Source organism: Pongo abelii, chromosome 11, assembly GCF_028885655.2.
Source record: "Pongo abelii isolate AG06213 chromosome 11, NHGRI_mPonAbe1-v2.0_pri, whole genome shotgun sequence".
Classification (NCBI taxonomy): Eukaryota; Metazoa; Chordata; class Mammalia; order Primates; family Hominidae; genus Pongo; species Pongo abelii.
The window spans coordinates 56,292,783-56,312,128 of NC_071996.2; the positions used below are offsets into that span (position 1 = coordinate 56,292,783).

Below are 19,346 nucleotides of genomic sequence, written 5' to 3' on the forward strand. Positions count from 1 at the left end.
GGGGAGAAACTGGTTGGGTTTGAGGGGCTTTACCATATAAAGAAATATAAATTCTTGGCACTTTTGTCACTGAACGTGATAGCAATAATTCCCTGTAGTACTACATTATGGGGCTAAGAGGGGAACATTGGATTTAGTCCTTATAAAGCCATTAATAAACTCTATAACATGTCATTTAAGTTCTCTGAATGTCAGTTTCCTCATCTTTAAAGCAACGGGTGCTGGATATGTAATCCCAGCACTTTGGGAGGCTGAGGTGGGCGGATCATCTGAGGTCAGGAGTTCAAGACCAGCCTGGCCAACATGGTGAAACCCTGTCTCTACTAAAAATACGAATATATATGTGTGTGTGTGTGTATATATATACACACACACATATATATATTTTAGCAGAGCGTCGTTGCACGCACTTCTAGTCCCAGCTACTCGGGAGGCTGAAGGAAGAGAATCATTTGAACCCAGGAGGTAGAGGTTGCAGTGAGCCGAGATTGCACCATTGCACTCCAGCCTGGCAACAAGAGCAAAACTTTGTCTCAACAAAAAAAGAAAAGAAAAGAAAAGAAATAAATAAAAATCAATCAATTGATATTAAAAAGTACCTAGTACCACTTTGTAGTCTAATGTTTATTTTATGAAGATAGGTCTATCATTTTATTGAGAATAAAGTGAATTAGAATTTTTGTAGGTATAAAGCCTAAGACTGATACAGAGCTCTTACTTGCTCTGGGTCTTTATTAGAGTAAAGGTGTTCATTGTCTTCTTAACAATGATCTTCAGTCTCTGTCCTGTATCCTTTAAGTTTGATTCTTTACTTTGTATCTAATTCACTTTACCAATCAAATCAGAATCATACATCTTTAGTTTTATGAATGTGTGTAACCAGATCCTAAATAGAATTGTTTTAATAGAACTTTTTTCATTCTTCAAGGCCTTATTTTCCCATAGCTTAATTTTTTTTTTTTTGCTGATGTAAAAAGGCACATTACAAGATGAATCTTTAAAAGATCGTATCTCCATTTCACCTCTGTTTTCCTAAACACTTTCAAAGCACTGAGGAATAATTTGAAACAACATTTTGTAGTGGATTCCAGATAGAGACAGTACATTTTATAGTTCTGTTATTAAATTGTACCCGTTACTGTGATTACCTGATGTGCTGGCAAATTTACAGAAGAATTGGTAAATGAAGATGGCCATTTCAATGTTCACAGATGTGAAGATATTGCCATCTTAGATCAGCAGCTGCTCTTGAAATGTTCACTCCTTAGTATCCTTGGGCTAACACTAATTTTGTAGCGGATCAAAATAATTGCTGTAAAGGTACTAGCTATTCCTAATTAATGTGAGCATATGGGTAGTTCCCACAAAAAAATTTACTAACCTGCCGGTTGTTGCTGTGTATATGTTCATGCTTTAGCATTGTTAACTATGAACATGAATCAGCAAACTAAAAAATAATCACAGTTAGCTTTCTATGGATAGAAATGGAGAGAGAGACAGAGAGAGAGAAAGAGAGAGAAATGAGGAAGTTTCCAAGTTTCCCCCCATAGTGTAGGATACATATACCACAAAAATATATTGTGGAAAACTGAGAAAAAATACTTTATTTAATTTATGTGGTAAAACCTAGTCTTTTATAGTATAAAAGGATAGGGGATTCTGAACTGAGGTAAAAAAAAAAAAAACAAATTAACAATGAGGCACTCTGTTTTTTTTTTTTTTAAATTATACTTTAAGTTTTAGGGTACATGTGCACAACGAACATGCAGGTTTGTTATATATGTATACATGTGCCATGTTGGTGTGCTGCACTGATTAACTTGTCATTTAACATTAGGTATATCTCCTAATGCTATCCCTCCCCACTCCCCCCATCCCACAACAGGCCCTGGTGTGTGATGTTCCCCTTCCTGTGTCTAAGAAAATGTGGCACATATACACCATGGAATACTATGCAGCCATAAAAAATGATGAGTTCATGTCCTTTGTAGGGACATGGATGAAGCTGGAAACCATCATTCTCAGCAAACTATAGCAAAGACAAAAAACCAAACACCACACGTTCTCGCTCATAGGTGGGAATTGAACAATGAGAACACATGGACACAGGAAGAGGCACTCTTTAAAGCTGTGAATATCTGTTTTCTCTTGATAGTTTGTGATTGCAGTCTCGCTTGGTCACCTCATTTTACCATTTTCTGGGTGATCTTGATTTGAGGACAGTAACTTGTGGGCAGTTAGAACTCTTTTGTCCTGTTATTTTATGTGATTGATGAATCTGGGGTCCATTAAGTTACATATAAAAGTTGAAGTTCTTGGCAATTAATTAGGACCTTTTAGCGTATTAACTTCCTCTTCATTCTAAGATAAGATAAATGTAGAGATTCAAGGCAGGAGGAGACAGTAAAACACAATTAAGTGTTAAAGACACAAGTTTAATTTTGTGGTGCCTGGAATCACATAAATGTAGTTTAAAAATTCTTATATCTAATTACTAGAAGTATGACAGAAGACAGTTACATAGCCTGCATGGAACTTAGTTACCTCATCTTTAAAATGGAGATAATAGTCATAGTAGCTAACATGAATACAACCCAGGTCTCTTACTGGGCAAGAAGTTCTCTTTTAAGTGCTTTACATAATATTAACTCATTTAATTCTCACAGCACTATGAGCTAGATGTTCTCATCCACCTTATAATTGTAATGACATGAGGGTTGAGGTGACAATGCATGAAATGTACTGATTGTTGTGCTTGGCACTTAGCAGGTGCTCAATAAATGTGGGCTGTTATTTGTGTATCTCCTCTTTGATGGTCCTCTCTTGGTATCTAGTGTGACAGGTGCCTAGTAAATTTGGCCTGCTTAAGTGATTTTCAAAATAAAATCTCAGACCTGGAAGAGTTATTGTAAGGAGCTACTGCAAAATTGGGCCCCAAGTGCCAATAAATAAATGGGAGTTAAAGATGGGACTGAAGCCAAGTGAAGTAGAAACAATAAAACTGTGTTAGTGAAATATTGAGAAATCTTACTTAAGAGAGAAGGGAAGATAAATGTGTGAAGGCAAAGGTGCATTCATTTCATGATAAATATTATGATATTATACACATTATACACAATGCTAAACAATGACATACCACTTTGCAAAAAAGTGCATCTAGCTGAGAACAAGGATGGTATCTTCTATTTGGGAATTTCCAGCATCACTGCTGATTTTTGTTAGGTGTTCTGCGTTAAGTGACAGCCATCTTGCATTTCCCCCTTAGTTATTTGATCTGCTTTGACTATGTTGTTTTCCTTGTGGAAGAGGCTTAGAGAAATTGAAAGATCAATGCTTTTTGTGTGTGTAAGTATGGAAAACAGAGAACATTTTAAAACATTGCCATCCCACCCTTCGTTTCTGAATGAAAAAGATGAAACATTGTATATTTCTTATTCTTTAAAGACACAGATTTTATTTTCGGTATGTGATGTCTAGTTCTTAATGATTTTTATACGTGCTTAGTTGGAGACTTTCTACTTTTTTAATGTGGAAGAAAGCATAATTTGAAATAACAAATTGTAATTGATTTCCCATTTAGAAATATTTGAATTCCGGTTCTCTTTTCTTATCAAGTGAGGAGAATATGTTTTGAGCACTGATACTTTGTCATTTCCTTCATAATAATTTGTGCAAATGATAATTATACATAAATTAATAAACTGCTGGTGGGAATTTAATGATGCATTATACTGTTTTTGATTTATTTCTAAATCATTTGCAGAATGTTGAAATGTACAAGGACTAAGTTTTAAATGTAACCTACAACTTCCTCAGCTCCAAAAACATATTCAGTAAAATAAAATAGTTATTTTAAAAAATGCTGGTACAGGAATAAATTGCATTATGTTTTGTGAGCTTATTATATGAGGACATTATAGGTTATTAAATAGTATTGTATTTATCTGTGTTTAAAAATGTTTCATATTGCAAGTAAATAAATTATTTTTAAAAACTATTAGAACTTTTGCCATGTGATTCAAGCAATTTTCTAGTGCTGCCTAAAATAATGTTGGGTCCTCAGTTTGCATTTCCTTAGTGCTCCTGTTTCATTCCATCTTGAAGTTTTGTGTGCCACTTGAATATATTTTAAAAGTAATTAAAAATAAAATTTTGTTACAAGCTTCAATAACTTTGTAAACAATTTCTACATAAAATATATTTAAAATCAAGTACTAACTCCTGCCAATTCTGGGGACCATGCATGAGGTTAACCATTTTCAACCAAGGTTACATATACTCACAGACAGACAATTGATTCATTTTCTTGTATTATTGCATCTATCTGCCAACATATTACACCAATTATAATTATTTTATTTATAGAGTGATAGTCAATTGATAATTAATCCTGTAAGTTCACTTTCAGAAGTCTTCATTTTATTCAACACCAAGCACCTTGGAAGTTAGTAAGTCACAAAAGATGTTTTCCATAGTTATAAAATGTTTAGCAATATGATTAATTTTGCAGTGTATTTTTCACGAGCATGAAATCAAAGATATACTGTTTCCTAGCATAGGGCAGAGTTGATGCAAACTACCTGTGTGTGTGCTTTTCTGCAAAGCGCTCCTTTGGAAAGTTGATTTTTCATTTTCCTAAGTTTCCTGGCAGTTTTTAAGTGTGGTCCTCCAAGATCTTGGCCTTGGACACCACTAAAGCTAAGTATAAATTATTGATCTTATTTTATAATTCAGATTCATTCTTGACTTTCAGTTGCTTCACTAACTCTAGAGTTTATTTTGACCTTATATTAGATCAAATTAAATTTTGCCAGGTGGATTTTTTTTTTTAAATGCCCCTTATCCCAAACCTTACATTCAGTGTAACTTTCTTGTTAGGTTCTAATCAGTAGTTTTAAGTTTTTAACCAACCTCAAAGCCTTCTTGACACTCTTTTATCCTTCCTCACCCCACACGAACACATTCTAAAACTCCTGCATGTAGTGGGAGTTACTTTCTGTCTGTTTGCTTTTTATAAAATCTCATATGTATTTATTACTTACCATTGAAAAATTTTATTATGTTATTTTAATCATGTTGTATTATATGCACTTATCATTTTATTATAATTCACTAAATACCGATGCACTTTTATTTGGCCAGAGGCCTACATCTCACAGTAACTGGGTATATAAAATTGTGGGCCAGTAAAATGGTGCTACATTTTAATATAGAAATGACTGTACTTTATTGGTGCGTGAAATGATTCCTGCTTAAGCAGTCAGTATGCATAATCAATTAATAAATTTAGCCAGTGATTTTGAGATCTACATAGTTTAAGGCACTATGTAAATGCAAGATCAGGCACTTCCAATTTATTGAGATACATACTTACCAGTGGGTTTTCAGCAGTGGGTTCATGCTCATGGCATGCAATTATTGAATGCTTTTTGCAATTATAAAACCCTGGGGGTCCACTGGCCAAAATTTAGTTTTGTGGGTGTGTCTGCACTTCTGCTTGCTTCCTGTGAAGTGTCTGCCCTACTGAATGAAGTCATACTATCAAGATAATTGTTCTCTCATTCCTGCTTCTGAGAATTATTTTCTCAATCAGGAAAGAGTAACACCTGCGAAATAGCGCTACATGTTTTCATAAGGCTATTCTATCAAGAAAGGGCCTCTTTGTACCATAAACAAACATAAAAATCATCTGTCTATAAGAACAATGTTCCAAATGTATGAATCGTGAATTACAAATGTATAAATTACATGTTGTTATTCTGTAGAATTTTTAGTTTTCCTTTTCTGTGTTTTTTAGTAAATGTGTTCATATTATGTTTTTTATGGTTGTATTTTATGGGAAAATATGTGCCTCATTCATTCACTTACCACTGTGCAGGGGTTCAAGGACAGGGAGTTTTGTTAGTATCGACAGTTGTGATCTCATGATATACTTGGCTGATTGCCATCAAACCAATCACTCACGGGACTTAAGAATTCTGATCTCATACACAATGTACTTGGTCTCAGGGATAAAATTCACACTGCACCCCAACTTAAAACTTTTTCACATGTTGGTTTCTCAATCCAGGTTCACACCTTCTATTTATTAGAAATTGTATGAGTTCCTGCCTTTTAGCTGACACTTATATCTGGGTCTCCCTCTGTAAGGCTAAATGCCCTTGTTAGAATGGCACAACAACAACAGCAACAAAAACAGAAGAAAAAACAAAGGGAAAGGAAAGGAGCTTGTATCCCCAGACTCATGCCGTGCGGTGGCTGGTTTGTTTCTTCTTTCTTCAGCGCATCACTCCTGTGACATGCTGTGCCTCAGACTGCTTGACTGACCTTGCCGTTTAGAGCTGTTAAACCTGAATAGAGCAGAGCTTTTCTTTTCCCTTCCAGTAGGTCTCAGGAGTGAGATCTGGTCACTGGCATTTATTCTCTGACCCTTAACTGTGGTTCCCCTTGAAATGGAGCTAATCAAGGTGTTGTTCCACTTATTGATGCTCATGAAGCATTCATTGTTGGTACATATAATTTTGCCTATTCCTATACTTGAATAAATTCTTTCTTCTACCTAAACTATAGATGTATATCTACATCTATTTGCAATTTGTAGATTAGAAAATCCAGGAAGGCAGTCTAACAGAATTCTTTTTGTGCTGTACCTAGCAAAATGCTCTACACAATTAAGTCCTTACTACATGCATTTAAGTACATGCATTTAATTAGATTGCATATGTACAGATAGGTCCCTGGGCCTTCCAGAGCAGTAGAGGCTACTTTGCAAAATGATGCAGGCCAAAAAGGATTTAGGTCAGTCAAATTTTTATCTGGCTTTCCCAGTAGGATAGTTGAAACTGCCTTTCCACTTGCTATAAGAATGTCTTCCATGTGACTTTTTTTTTCTTCTCAAATTCCATTGTTAGCTAGTCAGAGATTGTGCACTTTATATGCTTCTTGTCAAACTCATTTGGTATTTGAAATCACAACACCTTTATGATTTTCACCCAAGTGGCTTCAGAGTTCTGCCACTTATGTCATTTATAAGAATTTGCCTGGAAATTGTTTCCTTTGCAGGGGACATAAGTCACAGGGTTTAAGATTGAAAAGGATCTCAAGGGCTGATTCTGTCACTCCTGCTAGCCCTCAGTCAAGGTTGTGCTTAATCTAAACCCAAGACTAATGTTTCTCTAAAATAGAACTATGCCTCATCATTGGTTTGTTAAATACTCTACATTGTCAACAGAGGGATCTCTGAATGAGCCTGTAACTCCTGGGTGTTAAAAACCTTCAAAAGCTCTACAGGTTAAATTTCAAATTCTTTAGCCTATCATTCAAGGCCCTTCTTAGAGATCTATTCCCAATGACCCTTTTGGCCTTGCATCTCACTTTTTACCCCCTCTTAATCTATTTTCAGGATTCACTGAATTGATTCTCTGTTACCTGGACTTATCATAGAAGTCAATGATTGTTTCTTTGCTCACATTGCTTTGCAGCCTTGAATTACCTAGCTGCTCATTTCAAAGATCAGCTCACACGAGCAAATCCTTTTTGAAGGATTTCTCCAAATCCTCAAGGCAAAATTATTCTATTTTCTGTGTTCCCATAGAACCTTGTTCCTATTGCTGTTTCTAACTTTCAACTTGTTATCATAGTGGTGCCCTCACATGTCTCCTATTTTAGATGATAAGCTTTTTCACAATGGAGACATCACATCTTATTGTTCCTCTGAGACCTACTAAAGTCCATAATACAACCATTCATTCTATAAATGTCTTGAAAAATTGTTAAATATTGATGCAATAGGATAAAGGGCTATGAATTTAATGATGCTCTATTGAATGAATCTTTATGACATGCCTTGTATCTTTTTCTGGAATATAATGAGGATATAAAAATATTAACATAATCTCTTGCAATGATAATCACTACATGTTTATAAAAATCATGGGTCCAAGAGTATGCTAAAAAAAAAAAAAACATTTCTTCCATCCCAAGTTTATAGCACACTTCTAGTTGGACCTTTATTTGAAAGGCCCCAGATTTAAAGTTAGGTTTAAAGATGTTCTAAAATGTCTTCACTTAAAAAACAAAAAGACAAAATTAATATCTAAGCAATCTTTAATTTCTAGAAATTTATTTTTACAGTGTAGTGTAAGCTCTCCTGGTACTGTTAAAGCTATTTCTTTACTTATAATTTTAAAAATAACTTTTCACATTACTAAAAACAAACTACTAAGCATTTTTTAATGAAATATAAATTTCTTTATTTGGGTCATTTTTAATATATCCTAATTTTCCAACTGTTAATTCTTTCCATTTCTGTCCTCTGTCTTCATTTTAAATATGATTTAACATGTGAACCCTAATATATGCTAGCCAAATACTCATTAAACCCATGACAAAAAAAATTCTTTAATTTTGTCTGCAAATTATTAGATAATGTGTATCATTTAGGAATTGTGCTCAGTATGTATCCAGAGTGGCCTAAAGAAATTGGTACTTTATTTTTCCCTCACAAAATATGAAGTCTTGATGTTGGTAGTCTGCTAAGATGACCTCTGTAATGTTACCAGAGATCTTGGATTCTTGCATTCATTCTAGGATTCTTGCACTCAAAATAGCTGTCAGGGTTCCAATCATTATAACTACATTTGGAACAGGCAAAGGTCAAAGAGCATAAATGTGCCAATAGCAGCTAAGAAAGGAGAGATTAGACACTGGCGAGGCACCTTTCAGGTTCAACCACATTCGTCAAAAAATCATGTTTTCTTAACTTTTGGAAAATTGATTTTGTTTCTTACTTATGTTTCAACTTTGTTTGTACTATTTTCCAGCTCTTTTAATGTTGAAGTTCTGCCTAACTAATAGCTGTGTAATTAGTTCTTACCTATGCACTTTGTTGCTTTTGTTCACTTTCAGCTTTTAAACTAGTGTTTTTTTGGATTATAACATGATATGTATTTTTTGTGGAACATTTGGAAAATTAGAAAAAGTGTAAAAAAATATGAAAATTACTTACATTTGTACACCATTTAGACGTAACAATGTTAACATTAACTGTATACTGAATTGTTATACTGAATTTGTATACATATATAGGCACATATATTTACATATATGTAAATTATGTAATTATTTACAAAACAACTTTATTCTCCATATTATTTTAGAAATTATTGATATCGTTTTGAAGATTAGATTTTGGCATATAAATAAATATTATTTGGGACATTGTTTTTATGACTACATGGCATTTCATCATATGGACAAGCCATAATTTACTTAGTTGATCCCTAATTGTTGTTTTTATGGATTTAAAATTATAGCATTATAAATGACACTGATGAAGTACTTTGAACATGAAATTTTGCCTGTATATCTAATTACATCTTAGAATAACTTGATGGAAGTGGAATGGGTCAAAAGTAAGGATATGCAAAGGAAAAGGCAGCATTTCTTCAGAAACTAGGAAATAATGAAGCAAAAGGTATAAATTATGCCATGCTTTATTGTGTTTTTACTGGGAATGGAGTGCAGTGAATAAAGCAGAAATATTCCAGTTTTCATCCCAGAAGACAGAAGAGCCAATATTTTCTCCTGTTTCTTCAGGTAGAGAGGGGCCAGTAGTGAAGGAGCTGTCATTGAACACTCTTCACGGTGGCTGGTGACTGCTTGGAACAATCATTTGGCCACTTCTTTAAACATTCAATGAAAAAAAAACATGAAATGAAACAAAGGGAACAAAGAATTGACAGAGAACCTACTTGAATCTCTCGAGACCCCACTTGAGAACCATAGGTCTCTGGCCTCTCCTCAACTGGATGAATAAAAAAGAGGAACGGATGATAGAGTGTTCAGTTAGGAAATGCAACAACATGGCATCTAACCATGATGTAGAGACTGGATATGGAATTACGCAGTGATATAAATTGGCTGATGGACTACAGAGAGGTTATGTTTAAATATTGGTTGTGTACAAATCAGGGGATCCTGATTTGTCATGCCTATGATCGAAAATATCATGAGATCATTATGAAGTAGTATTTACAATAAGAAAATGTGCAAGGGAGTTAGTGGCCTTGAAGGTCAAATTAAAAGAGAGAGGGAGAGATGGGGGTGACAGGGAGGGAGGAAAAGAGGGAGGACATACTAGGGATGACTTTTGAAGTTATAGATTAATCAGTTTGCTTTGATATTTATGAAAATAAGACAAAATGATGATTGATTTCCATACACTTCTAAGAGCAGAAAAAATGGGGTAACAGCCAATATGTCTGAGAGAAGTAAATAACTCAGAGTTAATGTAATTTTCTTCTCTAACACAATAACAGAACTTAAATATGAGAGGACAAAAAGTTCATATATCTTTACTTCGGTAAGGTTTACTTTTTGTCTGACATGATGTTCTGATCAACCAGCAAAGAATATGTAGTCTTGTGTAAAGGGAGGCATAGCTTGTTACTTGTCCCTGAATCAGTGACCTGGTAGAGCAAACAAAGTAAGACTAAAAATGTTTATTGGGGACTTATACTGAATAATATTTGTAATAATCTCCATAATTTAATAATACAAAATGTGGAATCTACAGACTAGGAAAATTGCTAAATCTGTGGGAATTTGCAGGAATCTAAAGTGAATATGGGAATTAAAAAAGAGGGACTGAAATAAGTTGGCTGTCTATGAGAACCATTGATTAAAATGGCATTAAAAATGGTAATATCTAGGGTTGCTGAGGCGTTTTGACACATTGTTGCTATAAATTGGTGATGAGACCTGGAATAGTTGTTTGTATTGTTCAGGGGGATTTGTAGTGTTTCCTGCCTTAATTACATCCCTTATCCTGTAATGACCATTTTTTTCTACGTTCTGAGTTTCAAGATTGTAACACATCTTCCTCTATTTGTAAGCATTTTTCTTTTTTTTAGCTCAACAAAACGAATAATTATTTTACTAAAGTTGCTTTGTTTCCATGCCTTTCCGTATAAACAATTTTTCATTTCAGTGTTACCTTTTTGTGTAATCTTTTAGAAGACATTTTAAAAGGTAATTAAACTCAACATGTAGAATACCTAGAGTGCATACAACTCAAATGAAGGCATGACCATATGCAGAACTAGGGTCAAGTTGGGGCATCAGCAGGCAACAAACACTTTGTCATGACTGTAACTGGCTGCAGTAATTGTAAAATATAACCTGATTTGGAAGATGGTCAAATAGGAAAGTTGGGTATATCAGTTTAATAAAATATGGTTTAACAAGTTTTAACAGTCTCATGCTACTTGACCCAGAAATCCCAGTTCTCGGCATTTTATCCTAAGGAAACAATCATGCTGTGGCACAATATATATGCACAAGGACCTTCACAGTAACTTCTTTTTGCCACAAATATTTGATGACAATTTATATTCAGAAAATAAATAAATGATGGCATGCCATAGCAACAGGATATTAATCAGTGAAGTGATCTTGCAGTGTAATGATAAAAAAAGATATTGTCACACAAGAAATTCACAATTAAGTAAAAAGAGAATATAATCATAAAATTGTTTATATGATATAATTCTTTAAATAATGGTCTGCAAGTAAGAACAGGATAGTTGCTTCTGGAATTAAGGATGATTTTATATTTTTATGTTTTTTCCTAAATTAAAAAAAACTTGCAACTTTCGATTTAGAAAACTAATTGTATAAGGAAAAACCACTTATATTGGTAATCTTTAAAGACTGATAACCTTTTGTCTTTTTTCTTTAAGTCTTGACTACTTTCACTTATTTTTTGATTACCATTTTATTATTTAACTTTACATTGCTTAATTTGCTGACTATAGTATAATGTTGTTTGTGTGGTTTATTTTAAAACTCTAAAGTAGATTTTACATTTGTTCTCGTTCTCCTGTATTTTATATGTTTAATGGGTATATATCAATATGTAAGTTATGAATAAGTATACATCTTTCATTTAATCTGAATATATAAATATTAAATATATATGAAGATGTAAATTGTATATACATAAACACTATATGATATATAGTATGTAAGCTATCACTCTGGATTTCTCACTATACTAATTATTCAAAAACATTTATGATTTTGAATTATTTTTTAACCTTTACTTTTTTTTCTGATTTATTTATTTTTAACTTTTATTTTAGCTTCAAGGGTACATGTGCAAATTTGTTATACAGGCTAATTGTGTGTTACAGGGGTTTGGTGTACAGATTATTTTGTCACCCAGGTAATAAGCATAGACCCGACAGGTAGTTTTTTGATCCTTTCCTTTTTCCTACCTTTCAGCCTCAAGTAGGACCCAGTGTCTGTTGTTCTCTTCTTAAAAATACTTCTCGATATATGTTTGAATATTATTCTGTAATTCCTAAATATAAATGTCTAGATTAAAATAAAACCTTTTATTTTTATTTTTACCTTGTTGCATAATTTTAAATTTTGACATACTTTCAAACGTACAGAAAATTTACAAGAATTGTGTTTAAGAATACCTTTTGTTCAGATTCAACAGTTGTTTACAATTTTGCCTCTTTTGCTTCATTTCTGTCTGTGCTTTCTCTCTATATACTCATGTGTGCATGTGCACGTGTAGACACACCACATTTTTTTCCTGAATCATTTGAGAATAAGTTGCAGACATCATGCTTCCTTAACTGAAGTGTTTAAGTGTACATTTCCTAAGAATAAGAATATTGCCCTCTATAACCAGTGTATAATTTTCAATGCAATATTCACAATATATTACTTGTATTGTGTAACTCACAGTATATATCTAGGATCCCAGGTGTATTTTGTTGTCTTATCATTAAAAGTTCTTTTATCTGGAACATTTCCTCAGTCTAATTACTTGGACATTAGAAGAGTTCAGATCAGATATGGAGTGGAATATTCTCAATTTGGCTTTACTGAATGTTTCCTAATGGTTAATTCTGTTTTGCATTTTTGACAGGCATACCACAAAAGTGATGTTGTGTTCTTCTCAAGTGCATCATACTTGGAGGCATGTCGTATTTGTCTGATTATTGATGATGTCATCTTTGATCAATTTGTTAAGCTGGTCTCTGCCAAGTTTCTCCACTACTAGTTACTATTTTCCCCATTGTAATTAATAAGTAATTTGTGGGAAGACACTTTTAGACTGGAAATACCATGTTTGTCATCACACTTTCATGCGCTGGTGCTGATCCACTAATGTTTTCTTTACTGATTCAGGTACCTAAAACATTATGGTGGTTTTCTAGCTCCATCAGTCCGTCTATACTTTTTAGGTGACATTATACTTGAAGAAAGAGTTTTCCCTTCTTAATTTCATACTTTATTATATTTTCCTTAATACAGTTTAATCCATTACAATAATTATTTATTTCCCAGTTGTCCCAGATTAAACCAGTAAAAGCCTCTTGAAGCTAGGACCTGTGTCCTTTTCACATATTCCCATCATTTTATAAATGCTTTACTTGCTTTTCTTCCAGAAAATAATGCCACCTCAAATTTCATGTATTTTTAAGTCTTCTCTCTGTGTCCATGTTCTAATATGCCAGAATAGTTTTTCAGAATTTTCATAGGTTGAGTGGATTTTTTGTGAGTGATTTTCATGTCACTGTTAGGAATTCTGGTATCCTTTACCTTTTTCACAGTTTTTCTGGACCCCATGTATCTCTGTATATAGTGGGAGCTTGAAAGATAGCTCCGTTAGAAATTGATGTCTAATTTTCTGTTTACATATAATCTGACATGTTTATTGTTCTCCAGCTTCCAGTTGTGCTGAAGGACTTGGATTTGTGTGTTTTAATTTGTTTTTGTTAGGTGTATGTATTTTTTAGGATATGTGAACAGTTTCAGATTTAGGTGGCTCCTACTACCTGAGTTCCTCAGAATGCCAGTCCATATTTTTATGCAATCTGCAAAATATATTGATATTTGAAGACAATTGCAACATGCCATTGTTTAACTAAAATTTGTGGATTGTATACCTTTACCTTTAGCTGTTAGTGTTATCTTAATCCAGTTTATCCAATTAAACTGAAGTGTTTAATGTATCATAATTATTTTATTACATAGTATACCTTGCAATCCAGGAAATAGCTCTCTGAAAGGCATGTCCATGGTAAATGTAAAATTATTATTTGAGGTCCCATTCTTTCACTTGATGATGTGCTAATCAATTATGTTTGTAATATTTTTCTCTTAGCTATGAAAATTATCAAATATATATTTAAAAAATAAAAAATATTCAAACCCACAAAATTTTAAAACATATATGTAGATTAAAATGAGATAACCAATCAATAGCATCTGATTATAGGAATCTAGTGAAATGTAGTATTGTAAGTTGTTATTTCAATTGACAAAATACATTTTTTGAGAATAATAAAGGTAAATTCTTCCTCCACTTGTACAGCAAAAAAAAAAAAAAAAATGATGGGAATTCTTAATAAAGAAGGGCTTGGATCTGGTGCAAAACACTCCAGTATTTAAAATTGTCAGAGTAAAAGATGGTTTGTAAAAGTAAGAAGTAGATGAGTACGAAAACTCGTGCTACCTAAGAGGGGCAACCATTTTTCTGTTCCATACCTGAGTCCAGCCTTATAAAAATCTTCACTTTTTTAAAAAAGCTACATATGAGGATTTTTCTGAGAAATCTTCTGCTTTTGAATATTGTGTAATATTTTAAAAACCATGGTGTGGGACAAACAAAATGTATCAGTAAGCCAGATTTGGTTTTCATGCCCCCAGTTTTCAATCTCTGCTCTGGATGCAACCTAGAAACTAGCAGATATTGCAGTAAGATGAAACCCAGGTCAGAAAAGCTGGTTTTGAGCCCAGGCTTGCCTCCTATTGGCTGTGTCAGACTGAGCAAGTCATGTAATTAGTGTTCACCTCAGTCTTCTTGTCTATGAGGATGAATATGCTAAAGTATGAAGAAATACAGAGATTTGCTAATTATTATAACTTTATAATTCTATTGAATTATATGTGAAGAAGAATATATATCTTTTATTATGTTTTAAGTTTTAAACTTAGAAAATACAAAGTTTCTTGGGCATTTTTTGATTTACTTTTTCCATTTAACTATAAACTTGCTAACTATATTTAGTTTTCTCTGTTTGAGAGGATCTGTGTGAAACATTAGTAAAATCATTTATTCATGGGCCAGGAAGAGAACTGTGCAATCCCAGTGTCTTTAACATACTAGAGGAAGATAAATTAGATTTTATATTCAAAATGCTTAGTCTGAATATTGAACTGTTGATTTGGTTACAGTTGGTTTTGGTGAACACAAAAGCACAACTTCTGTATTATTTAACTGCTATTTCTGCTTAGTACCATCAAGACCCAGATCTCTCTGAGCAGAAATTCTGTTCGTTGCTGAGAACTTAATATTCCTTTAAAGATGTTTGGTACTTAAGGGGATTTTTATTTGTATTGTTCATAGTGTGTCTGATCTGTCTGAAAGAACACACTGTATTTTTAAAGGGATATATATATATATATATATATATATACACACATATATATATATATATATATTTTTTTTTTGAGAGGGAGTCTCATTCTGTCTCCCAGGCTGGGGTGCAGTGGCACGATCTCAGCTCACTGCAACCTCCACCTCCTGGGTTCAAGTGGTGGTCCTGCCTCAGCCTCCCGAGTAGCTGGGACTACAGGCACTCACTACCACACCTGGCTAATTTTCGTATTTTTAGTGAAGACAGGGTTTCACCATGTTGGCCAGACTGATAATTTTCATTAGGTTGTATTTTATTATATGTCTTTGAACAGTTCTTTTATAACACTGTATATACTCAGTAGCATAAAACCCATTTAATTTGAAATATTTTGAGATTCAAAATCAATATGCTCTTTCAAAACCCTACTCTAAAACAAATTAATTAATAATGCTTGATTAAATCACTTTCTCCTTATAATCACATTGATATTCTGAAACACAGAGAATGGACCTGTTTGTGTATTTTTGTGAGGTATGCAGGTCGCATGCCTGCATTTTTCTCAGTGCATGGATTTCAATTAGAATTTAAATGCAGTTACAAAGTGAATTGGTGCAACTCTCTGGATAAATCAAGCAAAATTCTTTTCTTACTCAGTGATCCTCATATATCGGATAATAGTACCTTTTAAAAACTTGAAATATTTGAATAATCACCTCAACTCTCCAAGTATATTTACTTATGAACATCTGATATTTTTGAATTCCTTTTATGCCATTCTGCCAATATTCTGGGGGCACTGTGTTTCTTGCATATGATATGAAGCTAGTATGCAGACTTCTCTTACCTCTTTCTTCAAAGTGTTCTCCTTGACTGATGTTTTGGAGTATTTGCATATAGTTAGGAATACTTCTGTTCATCAGCCCATTATGCTTTGCTAGATGTATAGTCTACATTTTGCAAAACCTATTTTAGTACGTTAAAGTGTATAGTGTTTAAGTGTGTGTTGGTCTGTATTAGTTTTTCTGTGACCTTGACAAATTGTTTACTCTTTTGGATTTTTTTCTTCCTCCGCAGATGCATTTTTATAGAAGCATTCTGAGGATGAATGTTTGCAAATCATTTTGAAATTGCCAAGTGCCACATACAGTAAGTAATATTTTTATTTTTCTACTCAATTGCAGTCATGTTCGATTAATTTGGCAGACAGTCATAAAAGAACCCATTTCTATTTACAGTCTTTGATATTGTCAACATTGTTAAAGATCAGAAGGTTGTATATGTGCAGCATTATTTCTGGTGTCTTTATTCTGTTCCATTGTTCTGTGTGTCTCTTTTTGTATCAGTGCCTTGCTGTTTTGGTTACTACAGCCCTGTGGTATAGTTTGAAGTCGGATAATATGATACCTCTAGTTTTTTCTTTACGCTTAAGATTGCCTTGGCTATTTTGGCTCTTTTTTGGTTTATGAATTATAAAATAGTTTTTCCTAATTATATGAACAATATCGTTTGCAGTTTGATAGGAATAGTATTCAATCTGTAAATTGCTTTGGACGTCATGACCATTTTATCAACCTTGATTCTTCCTGTCCATGAGCATTGGATGTTTTTCTATTTGTGTCGTGTCTAATTTCTTTGACCAGTGTTTTGTAGAGAACTTTCTCCTCCTTGGTTAGCTGTATTCCTAGGTATTTTATTCTTTTGGGGATTATTGTGAGTGGGATTGTGTTCCTGTTTTGCCGTCAGGCTAGAAATTGTCATTGTAGAGAAATATGCCTCTGCCCTGATGAAGTGTTCTGGCCAACACTACCCATCAGAGTAAATGAGTATTTTATGACTGAATTTCAAATTAAAAAAAAATAACAATTGTCTTATATTCAGTGTCAATAGAACCAATCAGCAACCCAAAATGAGTTACCTTGAACAAAATGCTATTTGATTAGAGAAAACTTAAAAATATATAACAGCTCCTCCCCTAATGGCAGATACAATATCTTACTCTTCTATTATACTTTTCAGAATTTGCAGTGGCTGACCACACCCTTTTCTTGCACTCCTTTTTAGTTGCTTTTTGCAGTGAAGAAGAGATTGCAATGAAGGGTTGAGCTTGACTTACCATTCTCTTCCTTCTTTATTATCTTCAGATGTGTAATGTTCATAGTACTGTCCTTTACATCACACTGGCCACATTGATGCTTTCCCTTTTGGACTCTGGTGATCTTCAAATTCTTTCACGTTAGCCATCCATTGGTCCTAACCCCTGTACACTTTATTTCTTGAAACAAATCATCAGCAACATTTTATCTGGGGACATTTTCAGAATTACTAGTATTTCAAAGATTATTGCTCTAAAATTGAATGGATTAAATTGTTCATGCTCCCACCCTACTTTTGGTTTTGAGACTGAAGGATTTACAGAGGGATGAGAATGAAGGGATGAAGTCTCCATTTCTAGTTTTGACCTCTGGAAGACAAAGCTAGTGATTTTATTTAGTAATTTTATTTCCTTTGGTTCAATTAATAGACCATGCTCCTAAATGTGAGAGGTACTGTGTTAGTAAGGACTAGAGCAAGTGGGAGAGAAAGACAAAAAGAACTCTCAAGGAAACTTTGTCGTTAGTTTGAGGAAATAAGCTATACCCTCATATAAATAAAGCAGAGGCTATGGGAAGTTACATCATGAGAATGGTATAAACTAATACAATTTAAAAGCCATTTTAAATAATTTGAGAAATAATAAAATTCACAGATGTGTGAAAAAAAATAAGCCATTATAGGAGACCGCAGAAAGGAGATATAATTCTGAACTGTATTGGTCCAAGGTTTTATGGAAATTGAATTTGGGCTAGATCTTGATGCAGGTGGAAAATGTTAACAGAATAGTCAAGAAAATGGTATACTAACATTTAGAAGTAAAGAGGCATACTTCACACCCAATGAATGACAAATTAATTAGTTTGGAACAAGAATAAGTTTCTTATGTTGGACTAAAGACAGATAACTGGAAAATGAGGCTGGTGCCAGGTTGTGGGAAATACTGATAACCCTTCAAGAAATTTGAATTTAATTGGTAGGTAATTAAAAATAGAGAGATAATATTTTGTGAGGGCTAATCCTGTGAACAGAAAAGTATTTTTAAATGTTATTCTGGTAATATCTTCAAACTGGATTGCAGTTGGAAGACTTGTTGCAAAAAGATCAATTTTTAAGCATTTGTAGAGGGATAAGAATGAAGGGATGAGGGCAAGACCTAAGGTCATAGCAGTGGGGATGGACTGGCAGGGGTTGGAGCATGTGAGATTTATTTGGAAGTAAACAGGTTCAGGGAGTAATAGTAGTAATTAATGCTTGTGCAGGAATCACTGAGTACCAGGGTTGTTTTAAATGTTAGTGACTAATGTCATACCCATTTTGTGCAAGAGGAAACTGAGAGTGGCATCATTTAAGCAAATTGTCCCAGGTCACAAAAGTAAAACATACCATGCTTGACATTTGGGGCCATTTAGTCAAGCTCCAGAGTCACTGCAGTTTACCACTGTACCATCATTTCTCTAAAAAAATAACTGAAGTTTCCAGGATTACTGAGCTGGGAAATGATGTTGCCAATAATCACAGAAACATATTTTGTTTACAGAGTTTACCCTTTCTTTAGATAGGTTTTTGGGTAGGCAGAAAAATCTTGACCTTTAGGGAGAAATGTACCTTATGGTTAGTGATAAATCTTTGTATATATTCACTTGTTGGGCAATAGCAACAGTAATTTATTATATTATTCAATTATAAGTTACGATAGTAAACATGTCATCTTAATCTGATTTGTCTTCCTTCCTTAGCAGAACTTAAAAATGAAACAAGGATAGAGTGGTAAAAAAAAGATTTCATATCTTGGGTCCATAAAAGAAC

At 33.5% G+C, this 19,346-nt stretch overlaps 1 protein-coding gene across 11 annotated transcripts in view; it reads left to right on the forward strand.

Annotated features, from left to right (window-relative positions):
• GALNT13 (polypeptide N-acetylgalactosaminyltransferase 13) overlaps nt 1-19,346 on the forward strand; it is a 580,804-nt gene that overhangs the window by 12,656 nt on the left and 548,802 nt on the right. For all 11 annotated transcript variants that reach the window (XM_002812491.6, XM_024243884.3, XM_054549372.2 and 8 more), the window contains exon 2: nt 16,521-16,592. The gene's annotated coding sequence lies outside the window, so the exon portion shown is untranslated. The remainder of the gene's footprint in view (nt 1-16,520; nt 16,593-19,346) is intronic.